This window comes from Anser anser (genome assembly GCF_964211835.1).
Source record: "Anser anser genome assembly, chromosome: 4".
NCBI lineage: Eukaryota > Metazoa > Chordata > Aves > Anseriformes > Anatidae > Anser > Anser anser.
In genome coordinates, this window is record NC_139724.1 from 41,678,320 (window position 1) to 41,704,721 (window position 26,402).

General features: G+C 35.8%; 2 long non-coding RNA genes across 4 annotated transcripts; one reads left to right on the forward strand and one right to left on the reverse strand.

Moving 5' to 3' along the window:
* On the forward strand, window positions 1–23,853 carry LOC310898483. 2 transcript variants are annotated; one of them, XR_014583330.1, is made up of 3 exons: window positions 1–1,144; window positions 14,539–14,598; window positions 22,482–23,853. It is a non-coding gene; the product is annotated as an uncharacterized lncRNA (long non-coding RNA). The 2 variants fall into 2 exon arrangements; XR_014583331.1 differs by lacking the exon at window positions 22,482–23,853 and adding an exon at window positions 17,795–17,877.
* Window positions 18,115–26,402, reverse strand: LOC310898482. 2 transcript variants are annotated; one of them, XR_014583328.1, is made up of 4 exons: window positions 26,378–26,402; window positions 22,583–22,657; window positions 21,676–21,784; window positions 18,115–19,660 (listed from the first exon to the last, which is right to left on the reverse strand). It is a non-coding gene; the product is annotated as an uncharacterized lncRNA (long non-coding RNA). The 2 variants fall into 2 exon arrangements; XR_014583329.1 differs by lacking the exon at window positions 26,378–26,402 and adding an exon at window positions 24,885–25,086.

Below are 26,402 nucleotides of genomic sequence, written 5' to 3' on the forward strand. Positions count from 1 at the left end.
CAGTCCTAAGCCTTAGGGACAAAAGTGCATCCTCTTATTTAAAATCACAGGCATTGAGTCAGTTTTGTTATCTGTCAATATAAATCATCTGTGAGTGTTATTCACAGTGTGACCTCTTTTTTGAAATACATAGACAAAACCTATTTGTCAATCTCCTCTTTTAACCAAGTGGGTTACAGAGACTGCTTTTAATGATATCCATTTACCAGTTTGTTATTAATTTCTTCCCAAATGTTAGCTTTCTCAAATTGCCATGCTTCATATGTACATGAATCTGTTCAGCTGTGGTAGATATGTTTGCATGCCTCATTCATATCCACAGGTACATTCAATCTACAGCACAAAATAGCATACCATTTTGGGGCAAAATAATATTGCACAGTAACATGTTTTAACATTCACTATCAACAAACTTTCCTTTAAGTGTTTCAAATTTTTTTTTTGGATGCATGCAGATCAGTATAAATGAAAAATAAAAGCAAGACTGTAGCTGAAGCTTTTTCAACAGCTACCATTCTTCCATATACCCCATGCAGAGTGTAGCTGAATTACTCTAACATGAATTAGAAATCATTAGGCCTCTTAGGATGAAAAGTATCAGTGCAAAACAAACAACTGCTCCTATAATCAAAAGAAATCCAAGACTGAGCAAATCCTACTTGATACTATCCTATATCTTCACCTTTGGTAGTTACTGTAGATCTGGACTTGGAATCCAAGAAATGGTCAAAAGATCTTCCAGCCGTCTTTCTGATTGACCAATAACCCCCAACAATGTAACAAGGCTTAGAAGAAATGGACAAGGCATTGTGCCCATGAAGAATAATGCAGCATGTAACTGACCACAGCTGATGCAAGGAGGCTCACTACATCTCAACAAAAAGGGGAGCAGAGGGTGGCCGTTGTTTTAGATTAAACAGCTATGTCAACTAAGGAGATCAAGTGGCTATATCACAGTTGACTGGATAAATTGGTGGTGTGAATGTCTCCCTGCATTAGCCAGACCGGCATGGGTGGGGCTCAGCCCAACACAGAGTACAACCAGAAGAACAGCCAGCAGAAGAATTTTGAAGAAAGCTTTGAACTTTGGGGCCTCAACCCACATGGTCCTTCCTGGAGAAAGTGGATGTCCACTGTCATGATGGTGAGAGACTGGTACTAGGCATTACATTGGTATTGAGATTGAACTGTATATTGCAATTGCTGAAATTTTGCTAAGTGTGACTTACATTTGTACTATGATTTCAGTACATTTTGTGTGACTCTGCAAAATCAAAAATCCTATATAGCATCAAATATCTTCCAATAAGTAAATATGATATTAAACATTTCCCCTTCCACATGTGGAATACCTGGAAGAACCTGGTCAGAAAGTAATGGACCCTGACAGACTTACAGTAATGCTATATGTATATCTATCTCTATATCCATGTGTGTGTTGTAGGAATTGTAGAGGTATGTTTTCTAAGCTTCTTGTGCAAGAAGGGATCTCATGATATCATGAAGTTCCTTGACTGACTGAAGGAGCAAGGAGACTACAAATGTGAAGTTAAAGGAATCACAGAATCACTGAATGTTAGGGATTGGAAGGGACCTTGAAAGATCATCTAGTCCAATCCCCCAAAAGGAAAGGAAAATCTTTTCTTCTGATTTTTGTATTGTTTTTTTTTTATTGAATAGTCATATTCATTAACGCTGAGTAGTGTCTGCTTCAAATTTTTTTTATTAATTTATCTACTCAATGGCCTTATACAAGAGCAGTTTTATACTAACTCAATTTTTATTTCTTGAAATACCACAAGGATTTTCTTTTCCCATTACAAACTTAATTTAAATCCAAAATGTATAAATGTTTTATGAAATGATATTAAAAAAGAAATGTTTCAGGTCAATCAAACATTCTTTTCAGATTAAATGTAAACATTTTGTTTGGAACTTTTATAAACTTTTCACTTCCTTGTATTTGAATTATTTTAATTTATAGATGTTATTTTAAAATGAAAAATCCAGTTGATCCAAAAATGCCAAAGTGAGGTGCTGTCAAAACATTTTATATTTTAGGCAAATTTCATATCCTCCACTATGTGTATCAATCAGACAATAACAACAGTTCTCACTAAAGCTTTTATTTAGTAAGATATAGCTATCTTCCCAAGATAGGACATACAACTCCAAGTAATACATTTATGGTTTCCCTCATTTTTGTTTCAACAAGATGATCTCCAATTAATAATCAAGGCCTCAACAAGTATCAAATATATGATCTCCAATTAATAATCAAGGCCTCAACAAGTATGAAATATATATATATATATATGGGAGTGAAGATGTATGCATCTGCATCATTTTTATAAGATATGCTTTTGTACTATTCTGGTATTTGTATTTACTCATTTTGTTAAAAATAAGAATATTCTGAGTAGGATCTAAATGAACACATAGACTGTGCTTCATTTAGCTGTCATTAACATCCTAAAGCATACTCTCCATATTTTTTCGTGGTGCTAAGCAATACAAAAGGCATCATGCACTGCAGTGTCTTCTATTTCAAATACAATGGACTTGAACTAAGGAAAAACATAATTTAATTTGCACAGATACTCATTTCAGCTAATGTTACTCAGATTTCCATAGAAGAATGTTTTAGCAAGAGATTCTGTAGGATGCCCTCAAGTGTGCTTGCATTATACTTTGTAACTACGTGTGTCATCCTGATACTATCTGGCACTTCCTTTTTTCCATTTTGTTGAGTAGCCAGGGGGCTACTTGCAATAGAAGCATTATTCAACATGAGAAAGAAGGCAGAAAATAGGGCCCTTGTGTGCAAGTTAAGCTAAAATCCGGCCCATCGTTTCTAAGAATTTTCTGTCTTCCTACATAATATTTCATCTTTTCATCTTTTTTTTTCATCACTTTCATATTTTTCCTTTATATTGAAAATTAATAAAAAGTAGCTTTTTAACATTTTTTTCATCCATCTTGGAGTCTTCTCATATACAATCTCTTTGTTACTATTCACTGCTCGCTTTCCGTTCTCTCTAGATATTTCTAGAATGCTTTTATATTTCTTTTACTCACCTAGGTAGCATTGTTATATTTGATTTTGCTTTCTTTGCTTCGCTTACTTTACGTTTGCTTTGTTTGCCAGACAGATTCCACCTAGTCCTTTCAATCTATTCATGTGTTAGTTTGGGGGGTGTTTGGTTGCGTTTTTTTTTTTTTTTTCCCTAGGGTGAAATGAATAATGCAAATGACTTTGTTGTTACCTAACAAAAAGAACTATGTAGCTTTAGGTCTAGTTCTTTATTGCTTTACTTACCTCCCTGCAGTGAGTGTGGTGTCTTTTGATCGACTTTCATCAGTCTTTACTTTAGCTAAGCAGCTGAATTTAATTGACTGCAGTATTTTATTAAAATGTATCTTGATTTAAATAGCTTAAGAAACAAAATAGCAAATGACAGTTTCTAGCAATCATGTCTGTTTTCCCAAAGAAATGGCTTATTTATTTTAGAGTGAGAAAAGGAATTGCATGTTAAGGCAGACATAGATAAAAGCTATTCAAATTCATATAACATCTTGTATTTGAATTTTCTTTCAAATAGCATAGCTTTAGCAAAGAAAATATATATAAAAGCAAAGACAACATTGTAAGTAATGTACAGTAAATGCTAAATTGCCATATATCCATTATACAGCACATCTGGCATGAATGCCAGATTTGTAAGCAATAACTTGTGATTAAAACATCTTGATACATTACATTGCTAATATCCTATTCCACAACAGTGTCTTTCAACTAAAAGACTCAGAGTGCTTTATGAATAGGAATGTAAAGTAGAACCTGGCTCCAAATGTTATTGCCATTCAGAATTTAGTTAATTGATGAAGTAGCTGGCAAAGTGTCTTACTCAAGACCCAAGCATATTTTCCTCTTCTATGTATTCTACCCATCTTTGGCAAAACCTATGTCCCATTTTGAAATTCATTTTTAGGAAATTACATTTGGATCCCTTCATTTACAGTGCATTCACAAACTCTTTCCTCTGTCCTTTACTCATTATATCTGATCTTGTCCCCGTTAGCAATCTCTTAGCATATTGAAAAGTATCAAAATGCCATAGTCCCAAAGTTCCATTATTGGTGCATCTTTCTGGAATTTCTGAACAGATGAAAAATCCCTTATATAAGAATGTTTACATAGGGATTGAAGTAATGCCTTACAAAACTCCAGTCAGGCTAGGATCAGTAAATCCTTACTGAAGAGGAAAAGAGAACTGTATCAATCCTAACTTTAAAGAATAAATAATAGTTCTCTAAAATTAGGTGAATGTATTACAAAGATATTTGGGTCAATGCATTCCAATGCAATTTGTTTAGGAATTTCTGTTTGTTTGCTTATTTTAACAAAGACAGATAGTGCATGCTCCATAACATTTTAATTTCATCTCCAAATGTTTCTCAGCAAGATTTGGGTTTTCATACTATACACAAGAATGCATGCAGTTCTATTCCTTTAACAGATCTTTAGTTCAGCAGCATACAATTGAGGCATATTTGTGAGCACACAGCACGTATTGGCTTGAACATTAATATTGGAATGAGATCATTTGCTAGTAATGGGGATTTCAGTTTTGAACTGTGATCACCTTCTTCACTGAGAATCCTTCATAGGCTTGACTTCAGGTGTTTGGTGTCACACTCAGGAATGAATGCAAAATACATCTGCCCATACAAGCTCATGCATTGCAGGAATCAACATTTGACTATAAACACAGACAAATTTAAAATGTTTACCTTAAAAAGGAGGGGAAGGGGGAAGTAATTCAGGTGCTTTATTTCAGTAAATTAATAGAGATGTTGTATGTATACAGGTAGAATGTCAGTAAAAGACAAATATGATAACAGGGAATGAAATAGACACCTTACAGACAGATATATCAGCCAAGTCAAAAGCTTCTTGGTTCAGTAAAAGCTCCTGGCAAAACCATTTAAGACAAATTTTAAAAACATTATAGAAAAATGTCCTAGTGTACTTTATAGGAGCTGCTGGTTAGTGATGTATTAGATCTCATTTGATTGATTTCTGTTAAGATTAGGAACATACAACATACTGGCTTGCAAAAGGAAAACTGAAATACATAATAAAATAATTTATACAGGCTGTATATAGAGAGCAGTTTTACTCATCATGGAAATAAATCTACTTCTTTGTCTGAAGCTATCAATTAAAATGGTAGCCATTATTCATGAAAATAAATATATAGTGTGTTATTCATGACAGGAGAATGTATCATGTATAAGTGGTCAATAAATCATTTTAGAGGAAAAGTGATATGGAAGGCAGTGGCACTTAAGCTTTCAATTTTCATTAAAATTGTAGCTGCAGCAAGGTATTCACCAGAGATTCAGTTCCTGCCACACAGTCCCATGTGAGGACTCCCTGCTGTTCAACAGTGATCTCTGAAATTTACAGAAAACTCTAGCCCCTTCTCCTGGACCTGACTCTGCTGAGTTCCAAAACCTGCCAGAGACACTGGAACGGGACAATGCAGGGCTGAGCTCTCCCATACCATGTATACTCCTCCTGATCAGTTTTGAAACCTACCCAGCTTTGAGTGTCAGTCCATAACAGGCACCAAATTTGCCAAGGGGAGCATGTGAAAATTTGCTTGTGGACTAGATGCTATTAGTAAAATAGGACAACAGAAGGAAATCTGTTTTACAGCATATTTAACTACATTTTCTTGTTTTCCTTATCTTCTTTTCTTCTTGCTTTATCAAAATGTCCTTAATCTGCCATCACTGCACCTAACTGTGCTCCTCTTTAAATCAATAGGCCACGTACTCTTATGTGATCACACTGTCATTTTCAAAACAGTTAATTCTAGTTGCTTTGTTTTGACAAGATTTCCAACAGAGGTTTAATTTAGTGGCAGTGAACATACTGGCAACTCAAATCCTGCTAGGCCACCATCTCAGGCATATGCTGTGTTTCATACACAATATTACATGTAATATCATGACAAAAATATCATGTGTATAAAACTAACCCAATGCCGGTTATAGAAAAATGTTGCAAATAAAATTAACGCTGCAATGCAGTTACATACCAATTGATCTTCTCACTCCTTCTCCAAACTTATCCCAGGGCAGACAGACCTTTTCCTTTCCCCAAACAGGGGCATAGATGGAATGGCAAAGCCATACAACCATTATTCTTTTGCAGTCCTCAGGTCCCAGAACCATCTTATTGACATTACAGTGCAATCAAGAAGCTCAAAGGCTGAATTAAGTTGCGTCAGCCACAGAGCTCTCCCCTTCCACCTCTGCTTTGGGAGGCACAGGTGAGTTGCATAGTCTCCATTTTCTCTACTGATAAATACTGCTGAAAGCATTTCACAACAGGATTTGAAAATCACTCATGTAGGTAAAGAGAAAGAAGGCAAAGGGAATGACCACAATCTCGGTTTCAGACTGGAATGAAAGACCTGATTTAGTCAGCGAGAGTTTTGTTAATGTCTCTAATAGACCTGCATCCTGAATATATGAGTTAAATGGTTTATGGCAGTAAGAGTCATATGGTAGCTCCCTTTTTGGCTAGTTATCAAGATTTAATCATTTTTTCAGTTTAATTTTATTCATTGTCTTAATCTTTTTTTCAGGCCTAAATTTTCTACCTGACAATCTTTCTTTAGATTTCCATTTTCAGAGGTTTTCTTTGAGAACAGGTTTTTTTGTCTATGGATTTTTGCTGCTTACAGAGACAATTAAACTGCTGATGATAAGTGCAACGGTATCAGGTTTTACATGCTGTACTGACAATAGATCATCACAAAATCCTCCATTGCAGTTTACATATCTTGTAAGCTGTTGCCTTTTATTTACAGCATACTCATAGCACACTGTTGTTAGCCTTTTCTGCATTGACCTTCCAGCTAAATGAAAATGGTTTGTTGGAAGAAATTAGATTACCAGTTATGGTGTACAAGTTCAACTTCTCTGATATTTGCTCAGCTGCTATAGAGGCAGATAAAATTCCAAGAGAATTTTATTTGTGCAGGCTGTATACTGTCATCTAACTGACCGACCATGTAGCTCTGCTCTAAAGCTACTCACATGATCCATCAATGTTTTAAAAATACTGCAGCAAGTTTCCCCTTCCTAGGCAGAAAGCAAACCTTCAGGACAAAAAGGTTTCCTGGTCGGTTTCTGTCCGTGAACCTCTTGTGACCCCTTCTAAATTCAAATTTGCTGTAGGGTTCAGAAAGAAATCCAAAAGACTATCCAAGACCAGAGATGATAGGAACGGAGGAACAAATAGCCAACACTGCACGTTAGGAAATCTGTCTCTATATAGACCACAGTAACTGCCACCTAGTGAAACACAACTTCCCCCTCTTAGGATGGAGATACAATGGTTTGGAGGAAGCTGGTACCAGCTGCTGTGCTGCTAGGAGTTTTGCTCACTAATTGGAAAATATTTTATAACCCTTTTATATAGTTTTAATGTCTTATTTCTTCTACCCAGTAAAAGTACATGTTTCTGGACACTGGATCTCTCTCTTTCAAATAGTGCTTCTCATTGGGAAGCAGGAAATGGCAAAAGCACCCACACTGAGCTTAGACATACCTATTGCTTTAATTTATAAATATGCAACAGATTCATATGCCCACAGAAAAATAAAGGCTTATACATCATATTCAGTATTCTGTTTATCACACATTTCATAAGTATAAATATATATGTAACTATGTGCATTTGTTTTCTCCAGTTGGATAGTATCCATAGAACATCCCAGTCTTAAGTTCATTTACGTCTAGTGCAGTAAGAGAAATACAACTAATAACATGATGACATACAAGTTATCTTTAAAAACACAACAAAAAAAAAACTGCCATTCAAAATCACCGCAAGTAGTGATATATCAATTAATCAAGGCAAAAGTTACTCCAAGTTTCACTGTTTACCAGCAATTTCATGTATTGCCACTTTCTTCCTCAACAGTAGTCATTGGAGTTTCACGTTATAAAAGGCCCTACTCTGAAGTATTGATTCTATTTAGTGATCTCATTTTTTTCTTGAATGTGGGTTATATTTAAGAAAACATGGTAAGTTGGCATACATGGATGTTGGAAAAGAACAGTGCGTTGTGGTCTAAAGACAATCTCGCATGTAAGGGGTTATTGTACAGGTAATGGTGTTTTTGATGATGTTGTAAAAGAAATGAGAAGGTTGGTACAAAAGAAAATCTCATAAAATGAGGGTGCATGATGTCCTCTGCCAGCCAGCTGAGGCTGGAAGGGGCTTGGGTGATTATTACTGAGCAGTTTGAGTAGATTTGTTCTGGTTTGGCATTTGAGGTTTTGGAAATAAAGCAAGCCCTGAGGAAGGGGATGCAAAGAGATGATGTATGGTAGCGGACTTCATTTTTCGTTGTACAGCTGGTGAGCCTGCACGGTGACTTACAATTAGCAATAAAGTCCAGACAGCGCTTTACAAATCGTGAGCTAGGTGAATCCTTTACTATCAGAAGAATTGAATACCTTCAAAGAAAAAGAAGCCTTCAATGAATGCCTGCTGAAATTTAAATCTTAATTCATTCCAGCTATGCTTGGGCCCCTTTTAGTTTCTCTTCCTGTGAACATTCAAGCAAGCAATCATTCCTTGTAGAAACCAAAATTTAGCTACATGGGTTCCATATTCATATCAGATGAAATACATTTTTATATGAAATGGAAAAATAATTGAAACAGCAAGGGGGAGAAGGGGAGATGTCTCAGAAAAAAACTTATCAGAGCCCTGCAACAGCAGCAACTGAGCACCCACCAAAAAAAATGCCATTTATATAAAAAGAAGCATATGTATAGACATCCTATAGGACATGCAGGAAAACATAATAAGTATAATATATATATATGCAGAAATTTCCTATATGTTACAAATATCTACACCTATACAAATCTGTATATATTACATACATTTTGCATCTGTGTTATTTTAAAAGTGACCTATAAATGTTTGGTGGTTTAGTTTTTGGAGTTTTTTCTCCTTAGAAAGAGGATTTCAGAATGATTGTGGATTCCCCAAAGTCTGCTGCAAATAAATGCCGATATTAGTGACCAAATGTACATATCCATGAGCACAACTGTCAAGGTGATTACCAGTGGTCTTTAAAAAAGAATTTTAAGATAGTTCCATATGCAATGCACATGGTGAATTATCACCCCCAAGGGCAGCTTCACAAATTGGCTAACTGTGGTGTCTCATTTGAATGTACAAAATGTCAGAGAATACACAAACACTCAAGCCTTGTTATTTCGACAGCAGATAGCCACATAACTGGTTGCTACAGAGCAATGCCTATTTCCTTTAGAAGTTCAATAGACATTTTTATCAGACAATATTTCTTATTCTGAAAAATAAAATAAAATAAAAGGTAGTATTCTATTATCTGATGATAATATACTTCTAAAATAAGACCTCTTTATCTCATACATGCATGTGTGCACATCAAGTTTAAATGATCAGGCTAGGGAGCTCCATTTCCTCCTCCCTGCTTCCATACAGGAGGTGTCATACAGCCAAAAATAGTAGTTTCAACTATTTAAATGTTTCAACATAGTGAATGACACATTGATTCTCCTGCTACTTTCCCTCAGACTTCTTGGTACTGGGAACTAGGATTGTGCTGGCATTGCACACACTTTCTCTCAAGCAAAAAAAGGATTGCAGCTGTGTCCACCATTATCATGCAGAAAGAAGCAGTAGAGGACTATGATTTCAGATTTGAGGGTTTGGATTTGTGAGTTTATGAGCACTTTCAGATCCTGCTAATTCCAGAGGAAGTAGGAAATGCCTAGCACTCAACAGGAAGTTGAGGCCTTGTTCACGCTAATATCAGCTTTTATGTTTTAACATAACTTTTATGCCTGTGCAAGCACACAGATGAGATTTTCAAACCTGAAATTTTTTGACTGCAGATGAATTACTGTAATTACATCTCACTAAAGCAAGGACAAAATACTCCTTTCTTAGCTATGAAGAAAAAGGCTATAAAGGGGAAAGTTTTTTTCCATGCCAGAAAATGAATGCATTCCCTGGACTCAGTCAAATTCTGAAACATCATGTGTTGTCAGTATTCATGACTAGGAAAAAGACAATAAACAGTGTAGATACCCAGTCAACTCTTCCTTTAACCGAGTAAATTGCTAATCTGAGAACTTCTCTTTAACAGGGATGACCTGATGAACATAGTCATTAAGACTTGAGAAAAATTGCCAGGCATTGTGCACTCCCTTACTGTATTGGATCTTTTATTTAAACTGTTAAACTGAAATCACTTGTATACCAGTTAAAAGAATACCTACAGGGTGGTGGGGCTAGGAGGAAAATCATTCTTCCTATTTATTGAATTTTCATATTGAGAAAAACAGCTATAGGATTTGAAAGCACATTTGCTGGGGAAAAGAATTTGCTAAAGATAGAAAACACAGTGGGGCTTTTCTCCAAATTCCCTTGCTGATAAATGAACACTAATGCTTAAGCCCTTCTAATGAAGACAAGTTTACCATGGAATAAAGTCGTCAATGATGAGCAGAAAATAGAGCATTTGTAAATACAATGTAGCAGAGAATGATAAAGCACATCCAATTTATGCAAAGATGTGCTTGCAGCAGTACGATAAATAATATCCACATAATCAATTACTGGAAAAAAGACAGACTGAATAAATTGTTTTCTGGCAATTTATGGAAAACAAGCCTAGCACAAAAAGGACAATTTGACTTTAGTCTTTTAACAAGATTGCCTGACGAGCACTAAAACCAAACTTACTAATGATTCAAAGGACACAATATTTATAACTGCCTATTTTCATTAGCAATAGAATATTGTAAGTAGGGCAACAACAGAATTCCTTTTTTTTTTTTTTTTTTTAAGTATGGTATACAATGTAGTAATAGAAAGGTGTACATATGACATTATACCTGAGATTCTCTGGTTTAAAAACATGCAGATTGCAGGGGGTAGGAGAGGAAGCAAGAAAAACATATTTGAGGCTCATCAGTAAGTTTTAATAATGGGATACCATAGGTATTTGAATTTGGTAGTGTAGACGTGCATTTAATAGTCTGATCCTACACTCACTGGTCTTATTGAGAAAGTTTTTATTGAGCTGGGTGGCATAGAAGCAGGCCTTCAGAGAGATTTCAGAATAACATTGAAACAGAACTGGGAAAGTTGCAAATTATAAGACTGCTCCTTTTCAGAGACATTTATTTTATGATCCTAAATATCTCTGAGACGCAGAGAGTGTTTCTAGAAAGCATCAGTAACTGTTTAGTATACTGAAAATATTAGAATGAGTAAAAACAGCCATTTTGTATCCCAGGATTAGATTTGGAAGACAATGTTACTGAAGAGAAACAATTCTCCAATTCCCCCACCAATCAAAAGAAAATAAAAATTAAAGAGAAAATATCTGGGAGCTGACAGCATATAGAGCATTTGCCTGTAAGGGTATTCAAATTTTCATTAGAATCTGCATAAAACAATGAGATAACTAACTAAAAAAACATTTAGCAGTTTATGACCTTCATTCTATGCAGAACATTAAAATTCACATAACCTTCACTTTCCTTATGAAACATTCAGTGATGCCTGTAGCACTACTTATTCTATTAGTAAATAAAATACTGGTTTTATTTTGATGTAATTCCAGCATTATAAAAACCTCTCTCTTCATTCATCCACAGACAAGGTACATCCAAGTTCCAGCAGGCTAAAGTTTGTTATTTGTCCTACTTATGTGACACAGCCCAAACTTCATCAGCTAAGCAGATTAAAAGAAAAAACCAATAGCTAGCTGATACAATGCTGAGTGAGATTGTTGATTGTGACTGAGAAGATAGAGTATGAGACCGGACTCCCTAAAATTTGCTATTGACTTTGGGATTTGGGTAGGTGTTTGAATCTATGCACATGATGCCATCCCTCTATTTGGGATTCTGTATCAAATTTGATCTATTGGCTGTACAATTTGCATGTTTCAGGGTAATCATACCTTGATTAGCCATGGTCTGATTAATGGAAATACTTGGTTGTTCAAAGGTCTAACATCTCCCATCAGCCCATAAATCTTCAGGCACTGGTCAGGCTTCACTGCCTACAGAGTTACTTCCCAAAGTCTTTATCACTAATCCAGGACTGTAAGACTTCACTGCACAAAGATTTATATGCTGAAGCATCCTCATGTTAACACTTATGTACTAAAAACCTGAAAAGCAGTTGCTGCTCCGTTCCTGACCCAATTAACAGTTATGCGCAGAGACAGGGGCTGTAAAAATCCTGAGTGGAGTCAAAGCAAGCCAAGCAAACACCCAACACAAGTCCCCAGGGAGCCTTCATAAAGGTTAGAAAGGTTTTGTGTTGGAGAAGCTATGCCTTATGTAAAGTATTCATCCGTGACAAGGTTAAAGACTTCTTGGAGATTGGAAATGACCACGTTGAATATTCAAAGTGTATTTACCTTGCACTACACATGCAGATCCCTGAAATGTTAGAGCTTCACACGTCACTGAGAAAAATGTGACTAAAATATACTAGAAATAAACTGTAAATATTTACATCCTGAACATAATATACTGAAGTATAACACCATATAAATTACTTTCTGAAACAAAATAGTAATAGATAGTTCATTGTTTCATAATACTGCTTCAGTGTTTAGGATTCAACTGTAATATTAATAGGAAAAAGAATTTCAGCTTCATGGAAATATCACTTGCATTTCCCAAGTGTTATACTTGTGCAAATTGATACAGCACCAAGGCTAGGAAAGTCTTACACAGAACACAAGGATCTAGCCCCCACTGAAGCATCAGTAAAATTTCCAGTGAAAAGTATATATCCACATCATTGTAAGCACAGAATATTGGAGACATGGTCTAATATGCTGGAGTGAACCTCAAATGTAGGCATAAAGGCACGTTGATATTTCTGGATGGCAAAATTCCTCCACAAAATGTGGTGGTTTTTTTTTTTGTTTGTTTTTGTTTTGTTTTTTCTTCACAAGAAAAAAAAAATCAACATTGTACCTGCTCTATAGAGTTACTTCCTCAGAGAATCCTCCATTTCTAAATGCAACAGAACCCCATTTTATTAACTGTCCTCAGAATAAATTCTGCATCCAATTTTCCCTTCTAGTCAACCCTGCAGTGTCAATGAAAGGCTTTCCTGTCACAGAAACTACAGGAAACACATGTATTTTCATTTTAATAAAGTAACTGATACTGATAATAAAGAAAGTTACAAAAAATACTTTAAACCTTTATCGCTATGTTTCTCATGGTAACAAAATGAGTCAAAATAGAAAATATCTGATGAATAGATTTATGTTGGCATATCAGAAGACTATTAAGCATCCTTGAGAAGGTTAAATCCTTCATTTTGATTTCACGTTGAAGTAAACTATGGACATCACTCCCTTCTTAAACAGCAAAACTTTGTATGCAAAGACCTTAATTAGCATGGAAGCATGGGACAACCTTTTCTGATGCAGCTTTCTCTCAGTTTAGATCTATGAGGGAGTGTCCTCTAGGGTCAAGAATATGTATGTACAAAGAGGCAACAAGACTGGGCTAAGCAGAGATGAGAGGCATGTACCATTACCTTACCAGAACTATTCAAAATTTCCCTAGAGGTGAATCTAATCCGAGGCTTCTAATTGTTGTATCTGTTCTGACTTCTGATTAGAGTTACTAAGTACTACAGAACATCTTTAATAGGGAGTACACACTCATGTTGCTCCCAGACAAAAGTCCAAGCTTCAGTCTCCACTTAGATCATACTTGTGAGTGGTTGTAAAAAGCATTATCGAAACTCAGGGGGACAAGACAGGTGACACTCTTTCCATGATGAATTTCCAAAATCCAAAGTTTTCAGACAGTTTAATGTTATAAGTTGTTCTTGCAAGAATTAGAATCAAAATCTCCTACTTCACTGAAGTAATCTAGAGAAAATGCAAAAATAAGAACTACACACATTTGCAGCCCTCTGACCATATCCTTTTTTTTTTTCCTCCCTGCCAGAGGGCTACCTGAGCAAAATGTTAAAAGAACATTTAAGTTTGAGGGCTTGACAGAGCCATACACTACCCTGAATTTAGAAAAAAAAATAGGAACAGTAAGTTGTCATTAGCAATTAAATACAGTTATCAACATGAAATTGTTGGTAAATGGATTTTTTTTTTGGCTAGATAATATCTATTTTTAAAATGCTAATAACTTCAAGCTGACAGCAAATTGCACAAAGACTACATCATGTGAGGAATAGAAATAATTCTACCTACAGTACATTCACCTGTGAAATACTGTGTGTATGCACTTTGCTGATTCCTGTGAACTTCATTTTGAACAAATCAACCACAGAATTACTCAGGATGGGAAAAAGAGGGAAAAAAAGAGTGGGAGAAGGAGATATATTTCATGAATAAGACAGCATTAGTGTTCTAATAAACTTATTTATTTATTTATTTAAAGATAACACCAGCGACTAACAAAGGCGTGTTTAATATAAGACACATGAGGAAATAAATGAACGTAAGTAGAGAAGTTAAACAGTGATTTCCTTTTATGTAATTCTGATGATGAATATTAATTCTTTTTGTATTTCTTCTCTAAATAGATACATGACCCAATCATTCACAGCCCTACATTGTCTTAAAGACAACCTGACACAGACTACCTGTGAAAACCTGGTGTGCAAGGAAATTAAAAAAAAAAATGGTATTAAAAACAAACAAACAAACAAAAACTTACTGGCTTGAAGTAGCTGGAATAGCATGAATGTTGACTAATTACACTCACTGATTTTTTGAGGTCATGGGTATCTCCTACCAATAAGTTTCTGTGAAATTGCTCTCACAATATAGATGAAAAGAGATCTGATCAGCCTAAACCACAGGCAGCACACAGTCATGAAATCAACCACCAATCTGTCAGCTGCAAATACTGTAAGAGCTATTAGCAGGTAGTTTTCTAGGTCACCTGTCCTGTATGGAGAAGCAGCTTGTTAAGAAATGCTGAAAGACATCCTTGAGTACCCTTCACCCAAGTTGCCTTGTGTGTTCCTTACCAGCAGCCACAGGTCTGAGCCATTAAGTTCAAACAACATAATCTACTCGAACTTTAACATTCCATTTAGTGTTAATTTATAATTGAAATCTTATGGAACTACAAAAGCTTTACTATTTTTATTAAAACCAAGTACATTTATTACAATCTGAAACTGCAGCAAGAAGATTTTGGGTTGAATATTTCATTAATGTAATTTTTCTTTTTTATTTTAAAAGAAAAATCTTGGGGAAATATAGTGTTCATGAAGGCAAGGTCTTTAAGTCCTGCTTCAAGAAAATACACAAATATTACAAATACAAAACTGTGACTTCAGTGAGACATTGTATGTAGTCCAAGGTAAAGTTCCACACAAGTTGCTTTTCAGAGCCTAAACTTGAGGAAGACATTATTAATTGTTTGAGAAAATGCTGTATATTCTTCTACGTGCCTTGTCATATATTCCAGTATAGCTTATTCTAACACCTGCTATTCTGACTTTCTGACTACATTCTTTTACTAAGTAAGGGATGCTTTTCTTTTTTTTTTCCCTTTGACCCACTTACACAAGGGGACAATGACATGATTAGCTATATTTTCACTTGCTTCTCATGTCTAAGGAGGTGATGGGCCTGGTCCACTAGCACAAGGTACCTCTCTCTGCTGCAAGTTGCTTATAGTTAAGAAAAAAAGGCTTAATGTTTCTATTGCAGCTAACAAGATATGCCAATTTAAAAAAAAAAAAAAAAGTCTTAAAAAAATATCTCTGACAGTTCCAACTAGGAATGTTTTCCACAAGCAAAAGACTCTCTAATGCATGCAGAAAAGTGAAGAGATGCTGCATATGTAGCGCCTGAAAGATTTTCAAGTGTTGCTACAGACTGTAGGAACAACCAAGTGTTGTCTCACATGGGGATCAGTGCCATGAGCTATGCAGTTTTTGTCAACTCCTGACAATTTTCCTTACTTTATAATTCTGAAAACATGTCAGATAGTTCCTTGCAAGGTGGTCAAATTGTATGCACTTTTTATAAATGAAACAACCAAGAGCACAAGAAATTTCATCTAGTATTTATGGACTTATTTTTACACATAATGGAAAAGAAATATGAGGTCTGGAACATTTTGGTCATTTATGAAGAAAAGCAGCATATATTTTCTGAAAAATAAAAACTGAAAGAGAATATCCTTCCAGTGTTAGCAATAGAATGAAAGAAAGCATTGGGGTAGATGCAGACCCAAAGAACTATACACAAAAACAAAGCTGTTACTTTCAAGAGCATATCTCCCCACTTTTCTTACTGCATGGAGATTTCTCTATGGAGAAGTGGCTTGGGTAACTACATACAGAAGGGGCAAACTTTGCTGGAGAATTTGTAGTCCACAGCTATTTCCAAGAAAATTATACATAGCCAGATACTGCATGGTATTACTAAAGGAATTAGGCAACTTCTACTTATAAAATCTCAAAGCAAGGAAGAATTTATTAAACACGACTAAGCATTTTCTAAACAAGCTGTGGAAATGAAGAGCTCTTTCTCTTCCCTCTAAACTGCTTTTGAAGTGTTTTCCTACAGAATTCACACAGAGCGTGAGAACTTCTACACAGAGCACACCTCAGTGAGGCAGAAACAGGAATGAGATTAATTATTTTAGAGAAGCAAACAGCCATTCGCAGAAAATCTAGCACAGCACTCATGCTACCTAGTCACCAAGGTACAAAAGAAAGTGCCACTTCTCATTACGCTGGAGTTGTTGTCTGTTCTTTGTACATTGCTCTAGCACAGTGGGGCCTGGTAATAAGCACAGCTCCTAGGAGAGACTACAATATAAATAATAACGAGAGCATGTGCCTTAGTGTAGCTGTAAGAGCCCTAACCACATTCATAGCATCTTTTTAATTGGCACAGTTTTGTTACTTTTAGTGAAGCTACAGCAATTTAAACCAGCTGAGAATCTTACCCATAGTGCTAAGTCCTGTTGCAAGAGTAAAGTAACTTCAAGAAATAATAGCCTCAGAAAATCTGATGGTCTGAAAGAATATCAGTTTTTAATATAATCTTTCTAAAACAATTAGGAAGGACTCCAGTTTTTAAGAAAAACTAGATAGGGGCCATTTCATCATATTATATATTAAACTAATGATATTCCCAGAAAACTCAAGGTTCTTTATCCCCACAGTTGCCCTCAAGTTTCTGGCCAATATGATTCATATACAAGCAGTATGTTTTTTGAAAAAGCAGTGACAGTTTGAAAATGGATGAAACAGACAGAAAGGAAGACAACTTGAACACAAAACTTGCAAACATTTATGTGGCTAGATCTCTACACAGATCCCTTTGTGGAACTATGTCCTTTGCAATTTGCTTATTGAGAAATAAGTGCTTGTGGGGTTTTTATAAGAATGGGTGGATATACTCATCAATTTTGCACAGTCCCCTGTCTGGCAGTTTTACTTTGCTGTTGTCTGAGGTCTTCTTGCTTAAGTAGCATCAGATCATTTTCCCCATGTCCTATAAGCACAAAGGGTATCAAAGATATTATATCCTAGCCTCTACCTCTGCTGTCTTTAGGCTCTGAAACTTTTGATTTCTCATAATGTCACAAGTAAAAACTGAATTTGCCCCCTGAATTTCAATGGCCACTTAAAACATTTTTTTTTCTTTTTTTCTTTTACTGCTAGGGTTTCCAGGATTTTTGCTGTTTGATGTTGAGAAGTATGGACATGTAAAGAAAAGATCAAAGTACACTTCTGGTTAATAAAACTCAGCAAAAGTTACTGCACAAAATGCTGGTAAAATTAGACTTCATCAAAGAATCACGGATGGCTAAGGACAAGGGGAAAACATTAAAAATCAGGGTAGAAAAAAAGTTAAAAAAAAAACAACAGAAGAAGGAAGTAAAAATTAGTTTTAGAAGAGCATGATGGAAAGATGTTAAACATAATCTAATTTCATATTTTTATTTTCACATTTGTTTACAGATCATGTTCTGTAGGGTATATTAAAAAGTTTGTAGCTCAATAACATTGGTGGTGGTAAATGAGCATGCTCTCTGAATGACAAACAAAACTCAATATTTATGTTTGCAATTGTAATTCTTCATAGATTAGATTTTAAATTATGGAAAAAATACAATTTTGTTTTCAGGAACAATAGCAACAAGTTCTTTACAAAGTAAGACCTTTAGTTATAAACTTTAAGCTTAAATGTCTTATTATTTTTCTACTATAGAAAAAGGAAGGAACTACTTTAAATTAGACCATTTTTCCTTTGTAAAGAATTCATTTGACAGGTTATAAATAAGAAAGCAAGTGCATGTTCCATATTATACTACTCCTACTTTGTCTCCTATTCAGCATTGTCCAATATCTGTTTCAAGCAGCAACCATTGCCTTAATGGATGTTATCAAAAACTAAATAGTTAATGAAGAAATACCTTGTTCCATAGGAAAATTATGCAACTAGCCCTCAGAACTAAGATTATACACCCTATATAGTTGATTTGAAATCATGCTTATAGTACAAGTCACTGTCAATTATAATCGATATGGAATCATACTTAAAATAGCGCAAGTTACTATCAGTTTTCCTGTTATTGTTATAAATGACCAGTCTTTCCCAAGAATGGTCTTAATATTTCCTGGCAATGAGTTTGACATTCAATGTATTGTTTAAGGTGTGATTCCTCTTACTTGTTTTAAATTTCCATTTAAAATTTGAATGTATTCTTGCATCAGAAATGAATAACCAATTTTCCATCACTACAACAATCCCAGTCCTCTAAACATAACTAAGTATTGTTGTCTGTATTCAGTAATACAGAATGCCACTAATAATTTTTGTCACCCTTTTGTATTCCACCTGGTTAATCCAAATCAGACAGGGAGTTAAAGTTGAAAGCACTGTTGATTTATAAAAACATTCCATGCTACTATTGACCAACTATTCTTCCTCTTCATGTGAACTGAACTCTCCTGGCTTGGCTGTTCCAGGGTGCTGTAAAGGAGTTTTCTTACACCTGTCCAAAAAGATGTTAAATTGCTCTAGACAAGCAAGACACTGCCAAGTGAAATAGATTGCATCTGACAGGTGGAAGCTTTATTGAACTAATCCCAAAGGAGCAGTAAAGAGATGTGAAAGAGTGAAGTCCTCCTCTGTAACCATCACAACTATTTAAAGCGTCCAGTCCACATAGAGACCATGGAGGGAGAAAAACTATAAAATTTGCACAAAAGTGTAGGATGATGATGCTGAGCTTTTTCTAGAGTCTCAGAACAAGGATTCAGTGACATTAATAGCTCAGGGGTCTTCATCTTGTCAGATACTGGTTGAGAAAACCAGTGGCATTCCCCTGGAGTGAATGAAATTTAAAAGCACACAGTCTCAACCTTTCCTCTTGAACTGCCTATGCAACCCGCTGCTGTGGTAGAGCTGAAAAGAACAAGTGAACATGAATGTGTCTTGTCCATTGAGAAATTCCTTCTTTCTGGTCCAGGAATAAACAACCTATCAGACTGTAGAACATGTCCAGGCAACCAGCAGTTCCCCTAAGAACAAGACAAATTTATATATATTATATATATATATTATACATGTATTATATACATATATTTTAAAAAATAAAGAGGAATAAGGGAAATACCACTATGTGGGGGGAAAAAAGGCCTCCAATCCTTCTGGGGGAGCTAGGACAATATGCCTTGAAGACTAAACAGTTACTGCTTTGTACTAAGATGGCTCTCCTCTGCCTCGTTGGTTACTTGTGGTAGGAAAGATAAAATGAAGAACAACTTGAGGCAGTAACACAGATAAAAAGCTGTGGGCATTTCCTTGCAAATCCCTTGCCTGCAGAATTAACATTCCTACAATCTGTCTATCCTGTGTTTGTCAAACAAAAGCTGCTACTTTGCCATGTTAGATGGGATAAATATTTTCCAAGTTGAGACAGTTAGTGTAGATGTCAGCAACAGAGATGACCACCCTGACTTATCCTTTCATTGTGTTTTGAATGTTGATTATAATTGCTATCACTCGGTGAGAACCAGAATGATGAGATGGGGAAGTTCTTACTTTGATCTTTCTTTGCACAAATTATGCAAAAGAATCACCCAATGTTCATGTGTGAATTTATTATTTTTTTAAGATTAACATTTAACTAGTGAAGAGAAAGGAGAGCCAACTCCCTAAAATTCATAAAGCACCAACCCAATTTCCAGAAGACATCAATGAGATGACGTCACCTTTCACTTTCAGATTCACTGTTGTGGATTTAAAGTATTTTTAGTGAAGTTTGTGAAGTTTCTCAGGATTTGACTGCCCAGTCAAAAGCTATGAAAACAAATTGCTTTCAAGCAATTGAATAACTTGCAATATCAGTTTCTATAAGTAGAAATAAACAGAGCTTTGTTCTCTTTTGTGCAGATTCCTTGGAAAGAATCTTACTTAATGGACATTGGCAATTTGAATTCCAATCCCCTTTACTTCCTGGTGTGCAATCACAGCAGAAACAGGGTATTATTAACCAGTTACTCTCTGGAAATATTTTAGAAATCAGTTCTAGATCTGACATATTTTCAAGTAGCTAACTCAGATTGTATTTAAAGTTTTTCCATACCTTGCCACATATTTGCTCAGCTTGAGTTCTAATTTTTTTGGTGCCCCGATTTGCTTCCTTCTTTTCAGGTTTGCACATGCAGTGCATTTCATGTTCTCTTCCATTTCTTTCTCCCTCCCCCCTTTTTACTCCTTCCTTTTCTTTCACCGGTTCTTTGGCTTTCTTTGTTACTCCATTTCTTCCACTCCATCAATCTATTGATTGACAAGCTGATGTATAGCTTTAAAAGGGTTCTCTTAAGTACTTTCAGTACCACAAGACCTGCCAGGTGTACACAAGGCATGTTCATTTTCAACCCATTAAATCGTCATTGGACTACTGGAATTTCTGACGTGCAATGACAATGTTTTTTTTTGCTTCCTCAGAGACGTAAGTTTGCCAGATAGGGGAAATTCATGTATACCAGAGTAATACCCATCAAAACTGTGGTCTGTATCCTGCACTGCTCAAATTAGAGTCTGCTGCCAGATTGTTTGAAAGAACATACAGGAAAGTACACAGCTGTGGCAGTCTCTTACTAAATGAATAATGCAATATCAACATCTGTACGATTTTTGAAATGCTAAATGTTCAGATATGAAGTCTCTGCTGAGGACACAGATGGTAATGATGTAGTTCTTGCAGTGGTTCCCATCAGAAAGAGACAGAGTTCCATAATCAGACTGGACTGTTAATGCCTGAAACAATACTTTCCTTTAGCAGCACTAGCTTTCAATGCATCTCAGAATGATAAATGCTTGCTTTGTGGGTTGCATTTAATTCCAAGCTTTGTTAAGCTAAGGAAATCCAGTAATGAATATGGACGTCTTCAAGCATGAATACAGATGCCATCACAAGCTGATAGCACTCAGCAGGTGAATTTAAACTGACAATCCAAGTTAAGGTAGAATAATTAAAATAAATCTTCTATTCAGTGAAAAAAAAAGTGTAAGAAAGTCCACTGTTTACCTCGGCAAAACACAAATAACTACGCAAACTTCTCCTTTATGCACAACGGTATTATTTCACAGGACTATACTTATTTTTCTGCTGTTTAAAACACATCAGTACACATTGCCTAGTGAGAAAAAAGAAATACAAATCATCTCTGGTTTCAAGCAAACAAACAACTGTTCATCAAGTGTTTTGAGGTACCGATGAAAGAGAGCACCATGTCTTATAATTTATTCTCTGTCCATTATTTTTTTCCAGTCAATAAAAATTGTGTTCCAAATGCATTGAGCAAATACAAAACAGTACTTTTGCTCAAATTAGATGATGTTCCTGGAGTCAGAAGAAAAGCTAGAAGAAATGACTGAAAAGCCAACATAAAATTAAGCAGAGCTGAGAGGCAGAGGAATTATAAGAGGCTAATAAGGAAAGCAATGACTATATGAAACAAGTCTCAGAGAAGGCACGATGTCACCAATCAGCTCATTTGGACAGTTGCAGACTGAACACTTGATCCCAGACAAAACTTATCTTCTTAGCTGGGATAGGCTCTCCAGAAAGATCAAGGATTATTTCCTTTGTGCACTGACACAGCTGAGACAAGTATAGCAGAAATTTTAAAAACTGTACTCAACTGAAGACGAATATTTGAAAGGCTTAAAAGACAGGGGAAAAGGTCAAGATGCTAAACCAGAAATTCCAGGAAGTCTGTGTAGGCAGAGATGGAACAGGACACATCATTTCAACAAATGTTCTTGATTAACCCTATAAGTAACTTAATAAATTACAATAACCCCCTTTTGTCTGTTTGTTTTATTTTTTAGGAACAGATGAGAACTTCAGCCAAAAGAAACCTGATGCAAATAGCAGTCACCATTCCTATTTAAATGCAGGAAACACCATCTTCAGAGACAGAACTACTCACCTCTGTAAATCTTGGAGTTCCTAACCAGTAGCCCTCTTGGAAGGGATGGAACATGTGTATTTCTACTAATGTTCTCTAGAAAAATCAGAAAGGGATTTTAAAGAAATCAATTTTAAAATTTTCTTTTTAAAGAAAAGGAAAGTCTTGCATCACCCATACTGCCACCTTTAGGAGTTGCCTAACAGCTTTGTCAGTCCCATCCTTTCATTATGCCCAAACTATTTGTCCTCTGTACCCTGTGAAGACGAGGAGCCACATGCTTCTTCTGCTTCCTGACAGAGATGTTAAGAAAAGTGGATTCCTATGTTCCTTTTGGGTACTTATCTTTGGGTTTGGCTCTTTCAAATGTTTGAGTTGCAGTCCAGCAGAAGGCTGGCTTGCCTCTGGGATTGGTGAAGCCACCTAAGCAAAGCTTGCAGACCAATGTGCCTTTATCCCTGCAGCAGAGAAGGAATTTTCGTATTCTAGAAGTCCCATTTCGAAAAAGAATAATTGCTATTAGAAACACTGGGGGATGAGGGGACAGACAGAAAGACAGACAGAAAGACACAGAAAAGAGCAGCATAACCACTTCCTAAAGTCAAGAAATCCTACAGAGCCTTGGAGTAGAAGGTCCTGGGGGACCATCAGATGGGTTCAGTAGTTTTATCACCTTATAATACCCCACGTATTGCAAAACTATGCACAAAATCCTCAGCTATAGATTTAAGAGTGAGAAAGTTCATATAAAACAAAGCCTCTTAGGTCATACAATTCTTTTCCAGGAAAAAAAAAAAAAAAAAAAGTATACTGCTTTTCCCATAGGAGAAAAAGAAGCATTCATAGCCAAAAAACGGAGGCAGACTGTGAACTCCAGGGTCACAGAAGCTGTTATAGCCAAGATTAAAACCCGATGAGAGTTCTCCTTAAGTAGAGAGGCAAAATTCAGGACCTTTGTGCTGTAAACTGAAAAAGAACTTCTGCTACTGAAGCAGCAGATAGGGATAAAATGTCCAGACAGGGATTCACATGTTTTGAAACAGAGAAACCAACTGACGAATGTACATCTTGGTGCACAAAACATTAGCATTTTCCACATGCATGAATATAAGCTTCAAACCAAGCCACGGAGGGCCTTAGCGACTTGCCCAAGGTCAAAATATAAAGCCTATCTAAGGCTCTTTGATTGTGATTTGCTTTCTAATGTAGATAAAGCTCACATGCTGAGGGAACTGAAACACTTTTCAGGCATACAAGAGCTCCATCTAACTAATTTACTATTCATACATACTTTAAAGAACCTGATCCCAGTAGATGTTTGTTCACATCACAAAGCTACCACATATTTTGAAATAATCTGTTAGAGTTGGAAGACTCTGTAGAGGATAGGCCCAGAAATCCAGAACTGAAACAGGAGATATGTTACAAAGCAGGATCAAAGGATACACCGACAGATGCAGTCAGGAGGCTGAGATGGTGTTTCTGTGCTCTGGTAATAGCATGAATTCTGGGTATCTTGTGTTAATACTCATATGTAAAGCATTTATCAAAGACTTAATAATGGCATTAATATGGTAATACAATTTCTACTCTCTTGTGGAACTTCTACAGTTGGTAAGAGTTATATTTCATTTTTCTTCCTAGGAATCTTCTACCTTTTCCCTACATCTTCTTCCATTCCTCAGTTTCTTAAATAAGAAAATCCTGGTACCTACTCAGGCACATTATCACATCATTTACACTATCTGCTACAATACACTCAGAGAAATAAGGGCCTCACTTTTTGGTAATACCAGCTTCCTGAAAAAAAAAAAAAATCTGAGCCAAATCTAGAAATGTCCCCTTATTTTTTAGCTACATAGTTAACTCCAATTGAACACTCACTAGAAATTCATTCAAAATTACACATATTGTGAAATACTTTGCTGATGTCAGTCAGCAGCCTCACTGCTGAACCAGTTTCACTATGTGTCCTAAAAAGTGCATATAGTTCATGCATACTTTCTGTTTCCTAAGAACACAGAACAACACAGACTTGTCTTTCTGATTTGGCTGCAGGTGGAGCAGACGTCACTTTCTGCTGCACCTTTGCTGCCCAATTAAATGAAATAGTACTGTACAGAAGAGAATATAAGCATTTTCCATGACACCCTAACCTGGTAGGTGTGGTGTTCTGGCAGTTGTGGAATGTAACTAAACACCTACCTAAATATCTAAGTATATTTATGTTTCCATAGACAAAGCACTTCCCTAACTGAGGATGCTGATCCATAACAGACACTGATACTACAGATTACCAACACAAAGCCAAAGAACAAATGACCTGTTTGGAAAGACTATGATTTGCAGATCTAGGATCTTAGGAGAGTTTCAGCATGTTGAAGAACCTAATAGAGAAAGAACAACATGTTTTATAAAACCTTAAATTATGTAAAATACTGAGATGTATTATATGAGGCATTTTAAATAAGGGCATAATAAAGGCTAAATACTTCTGAACTGTCTCAGAAAAATTAATCCTTCTTAATTCATGCACCATTACTAGACTCTGATATTAAAATGCTGCCTGCCTTTAGGGTGATGTAGTTAATAATTATTCACTTGTTTTAATTCATATTTTATGTACTATGTATTTTTACGCAGCCCCAACTGTGGTGGCATCCAACGATTAAAAACAAGCATAAATTAAACACTCGCTTACTGGCAACCATCTTCAACTAATTAAGTAAAGGACCTCCTATGATAATTAAAAGTTCCAAATAAGCCAATACATCTCCTAGAAATCTTAAAAAATCCAAACTTTTCAATAGGACCTTTTTGGCAATGCCAAGGAGGCATGCCATGTTAAACCTATTGTGAAAATAAGAGCCAGATCATTTTGTCTCTCTGACAATGACTGGATGCTCCAGGACTCCACAGCACAATCCTCCCAGCACCACTTTAACAGTAGTTAGTGTATTGAGGCCAATGTCAGAAAAATTATGCTCAATTTTTTAACACTGGCTTTCTCAACAACTCTGGGAAAGAAAACTGGTATTCTGTATACAAGTTCTTTGTCTCAGAAGCACCACGGTGCTAAGTCAGGGAGTTAGTTATGACATGATGTAGAAATTTAAAGTCTTCTATCACCCTTATTGCAACCACTATAGTACACTTTCCTTAACAGAGTTTATCCTCAAACATATTTGAGGATTCTAGCATGGACAGAGATCAACAGAAAAAAAAAAAAAAGAAAAAAAAAAAAAGAGAACTTGGGGAAAAAACAAGCAAAAAAAAAAGTATCTTTCTGGGATGGAATGGCTATAACAGCATCCATCATAGTTATTAAACTTTTGCATTCCCCAAATAAGAAACAGTATGCAGTGTTTATCATCAGAGAACAGACAATGTTAATACACCCAACAGTCCAGTAGCCTTTTTCTTGTAGCTACACATGGCACCATAATGGCACCTGAAGAGAGGATGTAGGATTTATAAACCTCTCAAGCAGTCACAATCCTACATCTAGCACAGGAGGAAAAGTTGCCAGCTATAACTCATACAAGAATATGCAATGGGGAAGAAAAAAAAATTAAAAAAATATATAAATCAGACTTCATGGCAAATGCCCTCAGGAAAACAGAAGAAAAAAATAGAAATGCAGACACTGTTCCAACAGATTTAAGTTACGTAATTTTTTTAGGCCTAATTTTGGACCATTCCAGTCCCTAGTCATCCTTCCGATGAGAATAAGAAATCATGCCAAAGATCCAACTCCCAAGTAGCTGGGTCTTAAGCTGACAGGGTTTGAAATATAAAAATCAATACTACCTTTACCTTAGAACTGGTCACGAATCTTGAT